The sequence below is a fragment of the Oncorhynchus nerka genome, unplaced genomic scaffold, assembly GCF_034236695.1.
Source record: "Oncorhynchus nerka isolate Pitt River unplaced genomic scaffold, Oner_Uvic_2.0 unplaced_scaffold_21___fragment_4___debris, whole genome shotgun sequence".
Taxonomy (NCBI): Eukaryota; Metazoa; Chordata; class Actinopteri; order Salmoniformes; family Salmonidae; genus Oncorhynchus; species Oncorhynchus nerka.
In genome coordinates, this window is record NW_027040336.1 from 165,001 (window position 1) to 171,545 (window position 6,545).

Here is a 6,545-nt window from a genome sequence, read left to right on the forward strand (position 1 = left end):
ACGGGGCTTCCGTGTTAAATGGAGGTGAACGGGGCTTCTGTGCTAAATGGAGGTGAACGGGGCTTCCGTGTTAAATGGAGGTGAACGGGGCTTCTGTGTTAAATGGAGGTGAACGGGGCTTTTGTGTTAAATGGAGGTGAACGGGGCTTCTGTGCTAAATGGAGGTGAACGGGGCTTCTGTGGTAAATGGATAAAGTAGTGCACTATGGGCCCTGGTCTAAAGTAGTGCACTATGGGCCCTGGTCTAAAGTAGTGCACTATGGGCCCTGGTCTAAAGTAGTGCACTATGGGTCCTGGTCTAAACTAGTGCACTATGGGCCCTGGTCTAAAGGCATCCTATACCCTATGGGCCCTGGTCTAAAGTAGTGCACTATGGGTCCTGGTCTAAAGTAGTGCACTATGGGCCCTGGTCTAAAGTAGTGCATTATGGGGAATAGAGTGCCATTTGAGATCCTAACAAGTCATTTTAACCTTCTTCAAAGCCAGAGCCCGACACCCACAATGCACAGTGCTTAGGCAGTCAAGCTTCAAGCTAAAGTTGGAAACATCGAGGGGATATCGGTGCCAAGTGTTTTTCAACTGATGTTGCTAAGACATCAGTATTAAGGAGATCCACTTTCCATGCCTAGCATAGCTAGCCTGGCTTATTATTGCTTACAGTATATTTCCATGCCTAGCATAGCTAGTTTAGCATATTATTGCTTACAGTATCTTTCCATGCCTAGCATAGCTAGTTTAGCATATTATTGCTTACAGTATATTTCCATGCCTAGCATAGCTAGTTTAGCATATTATTGCTTACAGTATATTTCCATGCCTAGCATAGCTAGTTTAGCATATTATTGCTTACAGTATATTTCCATGCCTACCATAGTAAGCTTAGATTAGCATCGCTTACAGTATCTTTCCATGCCTAGCATAGCTAGCCTAGCATCACTTACATCATCTTTCCATTCCTCGCATAGCTAGATTAGCTTAGCATCGCCTCATCATCCCTTACAGTATCAAACCCAGACAGCAGTTGGCTACCATAACACATGCTCCTTTTACAATACTGCTCCAGATATAGACAGGGTTCACCAATTGGCAGCCCATTTATGATTTTATTTTGCCCCCATAGTTTTCTGAGCAACAAAAAACCTCCAAGTGATTTTTTTCTTCTTTAAACAATATGTAACCTTTATTTTATTAACTAGGCAAGTCAGTTAAGAACAAATTCTCATTTACAATGACAGGCCTACCCCTGGCCAAACCCAGATGAAGCTGGGCCAATTGTGCGCCGCCCTATGGGACTCCCAATCACAGCCGGATGTGATGCAGCCTGGATTCGAACCAGGGACTGTAGTGACACCTCTAGCTCCATGGACATGAGTCATAGATACTAAAGTCCAAGTTGAGTCACGGGTCATACAGTTCAAGTCCTAGTTGAGTCATGAGTCATAGATACTCAAGTCCAAGTTGAGTCACGAGTCATAAACACTCAAGTCCTAGTTGAGTCACGAGTCAAACAGCTCAAGTCCAACTTTGGTCACGAGTCATAGATACTAAAGTCCAACTTTGGTCTCGAGTCATAGATACTAAAGTCCAACTTTGGTCTCGAGTCATAGATACTAAAGTCCAACTTTGGTCTCGAGTCATAGATACTAAAGTCCAACTTTGGTCTCGAGTCATAGATACTAAAGTCCAACTTTGGTCTCGAGTCATAGATACTAAAGTCCAACTTTGGTCTCGAGTCATAGATACTAAAGTCCAACTTTAGTCTCGAGTCATAGATACTAAAGTCCAACTTTGGTCTCGAGTCATAGATACTAAAGTCCAACTTTGGTCACGAGTCATAGATACTTAAGTCCTAGTTAAGTCATGAGTCATAGATACTTAAGTCCTAGTTAAGTCATTAGTCATAAACACTCAAGTCCAAGTTGAGTCACGAGTCATACATACTAAAGTCCAAGTTGAGTCACGAGTCATAGATACTCAAGTCCATGTCGAGTGGCAAGCGTCCATATCTCTGGTATGATGTTATTAGAATATGAGACATGGACTCCATGGTTTGTTGTGTTAACATGTAAACTACACAACATGCATTACATTTACATTTACATTTACATTTACATTTAAGTCATTTAGCAGACGCTCTTATCCAGAGCGACTTACAAATTGGTGCATTCACCTTATGACATCCAGTGGAGCAGCCACTTTACAATAGTGCATCTAAATCTTTTAAGGGGGGGAGGTGAGAAAGATTACTTTATCCTATCCTAGGTATTCCTTAAAGAGGTGGGGTTTCAGGTGTCTCCGGAAGGTGGTGATTGACTCCGCTGTCCTGGCGTCGTGAGGGAGTTTGTTCCACCATTGAGGGGCCAGAGCAGCGAACAGTTTTGACTGGGCTGAGCGGGAACTGTACTTCCTCAGTGGTAGGGAGGCGAGCAGGCCAGAGGTGGATGAACGCAGTGCCCTTGTTTGGGTGTAGGGCCTGATCAGAGCCTGGAGGTACTGAGGTGCCGTTCCCCTCACAGCTCCGTAGGCAAGCACCATGGTCTTGTAGCGGATGCGAGCTTCAACTGGAAGCCAGTGGAGAGAGCGGAGGAGCGGGGTGACGTGAGAGAACTTGGGAAGGTTGAACACCAGACGGGCTGCGGCGTTCTGGATGAGTTGTAGGGGTTTAATGGCACAGGCAGGGAGCCCAGCCAACAGCGAGTTGCAGTAATCCAGACGGGAGATGACAAGTGCCTGGATTAGGACCTGCGCCGCTTCCTGTGTGAGGCAGGGTCGTACTCTGCGGATGTTGTAGAGCATGAACCTACAGGAACGGGCCACCGCCTTGATGTTAGTTGAGAATGACAGGGTGTTGTCCAGGATCACGCCAAGGTTCTTAGCGCTCTGGGAGGAGGACACAGTGGAGTTGTCAACCGTGATGGCGAGATCATGGAACGGGCAGTCCTTCCCGGGAGGAAGAGCAGCTCCGTCTTGCCGAGGTTCAGCTTGAGGTGGTGATCCGTCATCCACACTGATATGTCTGCCAGACATGCAGAGATGCGGTCGCCACCTGGTCATCAGAAGGGGGAAAGGAGAAGATTAATTGTGTGTCGTCTGCATAGCAATGATAGGAGAGACCATGTGAGGTTATGACAGAGCCAAGTGACTTGGTGTATAGCGAGAATAGGAGAGGGCCTAGAACAGAGCCCTGGGGGACACCAGTGGTGAGAGCACGTGGTGAGGAGACGGATTCTCGCCACGCCACCTGGTAGGAGCGACCTGTCAGGTAGGACGCAATCCAAGCGTGGGCCGCGCCGGAGATGCCCAACTCGGAGAGGGTGGAGAGGAGGATCTGATGGTTCACAGTATCGAAGGCAGCCGATAGGTCTAGAAGGATGAGAGCAGAGGAGAGAGTTAGCTTTAGCAGTGCGGAGCGCCTCCGTGATACAGAGAAGAGCAGTCTCAGTTGAATGACTAGTCTTGAAACCTGACTGATTTGGATCAAGAAGGTCATTCTGAGAGAGATAGTGGGAGAGCTGGCCAAGGACGGCACGTTCAAGGGTTTTGGAGAGAAAAGAAAGAAGGGATACTGGTCTGTAGTTGTTGACATCGGAGGGATCGAGTGTAGGTTTTTTCAGAAGGGGTGCAACTCTCGCTCTCTTGAAGACGGAAGGGACGTAGCCAGCGGTCAGGGATGAGTTGATGAGCGAGGTGAGGTAAGGGAGAAGGTCTCCGGAAATGGTCTGGAGAAGAGAGGAGGGGATAGGGTCAAGCGGGCAGGTTGTTGGGCGGCCGGCCGTCACAAGACGCGAGATTTCATCTGGAGAGAGGGGAGAAAGAGGTCAGAGCACAGGGTAGGGCAGTGTGAGCAGAACCAGCGGTGTCGTTTGACTTAGCAAACGAGGATCGGATGTCGTCGACCTTCTTTTCAAAATGGTTGACGAAGTCATCTGCAGAGAGGGAGGGGGGGAGGGGGAGGAGGATTCAGGAGGGAGGAGAAGGTGGCAAAGAGCTTCCTAGGGTTAGAGGCAGATGCTTGGAATTTAGAGTGGTAGAAAGTGGCTTTAGCAGCAGCGACGGACGGCGCGATACCATCCGAGTAGGGGCAGTGTGGGAAGTGTTGGATGAGAGCGAGAGGGAAAAGGATACAAGGTAGTGGTCGGAGACTTGGAGGGGAGTTGCAATGAGGTTAGTGGAAGAACAGCATCTAGTAAAGATGAGGTCGAGCGTATTGCCTGCCTGGTGAGTAGGGGGGGAAGGTGAGAGGGTGAGGTCAAAAGAGGAGAGGAGTGGAAAGAAGGAGGCAGAGAGGAAAGAGTCAAAGGTAGACGTGGGGAGGTTAAAGTCGCCCAGAACTGTGAGAGGTGAGCCGTCCTCAGGAAAGGAGCTTATCAAGGCATCAAGCTCATTGATGAACTCTCCGAGGGAACCTGGAGGGCGATAAATGATAAGGATGTTAAGCTTGAAAGGGCTGGTAACTGTGACAGCATGGAATTCAAAGGAGGCGATAGACAGATGGGTAAGGGGAGAAAGAGAGAATGACCACTTGGGAGAGATGAGGATCCCGGTGCCACCACCCCGCTGATGTTGACATCCTGCTTTACTCATCTCATATCTATATACTGTATTATATTCTACTGTATTTAGTCAATGCCACTCAGACACTCAGCTCATCCTAATATTTATATATGTTTTAAATCAATTCTTTTACTTTTAGATGTGTGTGTATTGTTGTGAATTGTTAAGATATTACTGCACTTTTGGAGCTAGGAACACAAGCATTTAGTTAGATATTACTGCACTTTTGGAGCTAGGAACACAAGTATTTAGTTAGATATTACTGTTGGAGCTATAAACACAAGCATTTAGTTAGATATTACTGCACTGTTGGAGCTAGGAACACAAGTATTTAGTTAGATATTACTGTTGGAGCTATAAACACAAGCATTTTGTTAGATATTACTGCACTGTTGGAGCTAGGAACACAAGCATTTAGTCAGATATTACTGCACTGTTGGAGCTAGGAACACAAGCATTTAGTTAGATTTTACTGCACTGTTGGAGCTAGGAACACAAGCATTTAGTTAGATATTACTGCACTGTTGGAGCTAGAAACACAAGCATTTAGTTAGATACTACTGCACTGTTGGAGCTAGGAACACAAGCATTTAGTTAGATATTACTGCACTGTTGGAGCTAGGAACACAAGCATTTAGTTAGATATTACTGCACTGTTGGAGCTAGAAACACAAGCATTTAGTTAGATATTACTGCACTGTTGGAGCTAGGAACACAAGCATTTAGTTAGATATTACTGCACTGTTGGAGCTAGAAACACAAGCATTTAGTTAGATTTTACTGCACTGTTGGAGCTAGAAACAGAAGCATTTAGTTAGATACTACTGCACTGTGGAGCTAGGAACACAAGCATTTAGTTAGATACTACTGCACTGTTGGCGCTAGGAACACAAGCACTTCATTTAGTTAGATACTACTGCACTGTTGGAGCTAGGAACACAAGCACTTCATTTAGTTAGATACTACTGCACTGTTGGAGCTAGGAACACAAGCATTTAGTTAGATATTACTGCACTGTTGGAGCTAGAAACACAAGCATTTAGTTAGATACTACTGCACTGTTGGAGCTAGAAACACAAGCATTTAGTTAGATATTACTGCACTGTTGGAGCTAGGAACACAAGCATTTAGTTAGATACTACTGCACTGTTGGAGCTATGAACACAAGCATTTAGTTAGATATTACTGCACTGTTGGAGCTAGAAACACAATCATTTAGTTAGATATTACTGTTGGAGCTATAAACACAAGCATTTAGCTAGATACTACTGCACTGTTGGACCTAGGAACACAAGCATTTAGTTAGATATTACTGCACTGTTGGAGCTAGAAACACAAGCATTTAGTTAGATACTACTGCACTGTTGGAGCTAGGAACACAAGCATTTAGTTAGATATTACTGCACTGTTGGAGCTAGAAACACAAGCATTTAGTTAGATACTACTGCACTGTTGGCGCTAGGAACACAAGCATTTAGTTAGATATTACTGCACTGTTGGAGCTAGAAACACAAGCATTTAGTTAGATACTACTGCACTGTTGGAGCTAGGAACACAAACATTTAGTTAGATATTACTGTTGGAGCTATAAACACAAGCATTTAGTTAGATACTACTGCACTGTTGAAGATATAAACACAAGCATTTAGTTAGATACTACTGCACTGTTGGACCTAGGAACACAAGCATTTAGTTAGATATTACTGCACTGTTGGAGCTAGAAACAACATTTAGTTAGATATTACTGCACTGTTGGAGCTAGAAACACAAGCATTTAGTTAGATTTTACTGCACTGTTGGAGCTAGAAACAGAAGCATTTAGTTAGATACTACTGCACTGTGGAGCTAGGAACACAAGCATTTAGTTAGATACTACTGCACTGTTGGCGCTAGGAACACAAGCACTTCATTTAGTTAGATACTACTGCACTGTTGGAGCTAGGAACACAAGCACTTCATTTAGTTAGATACTACTGCACTGTTGGAGCTAG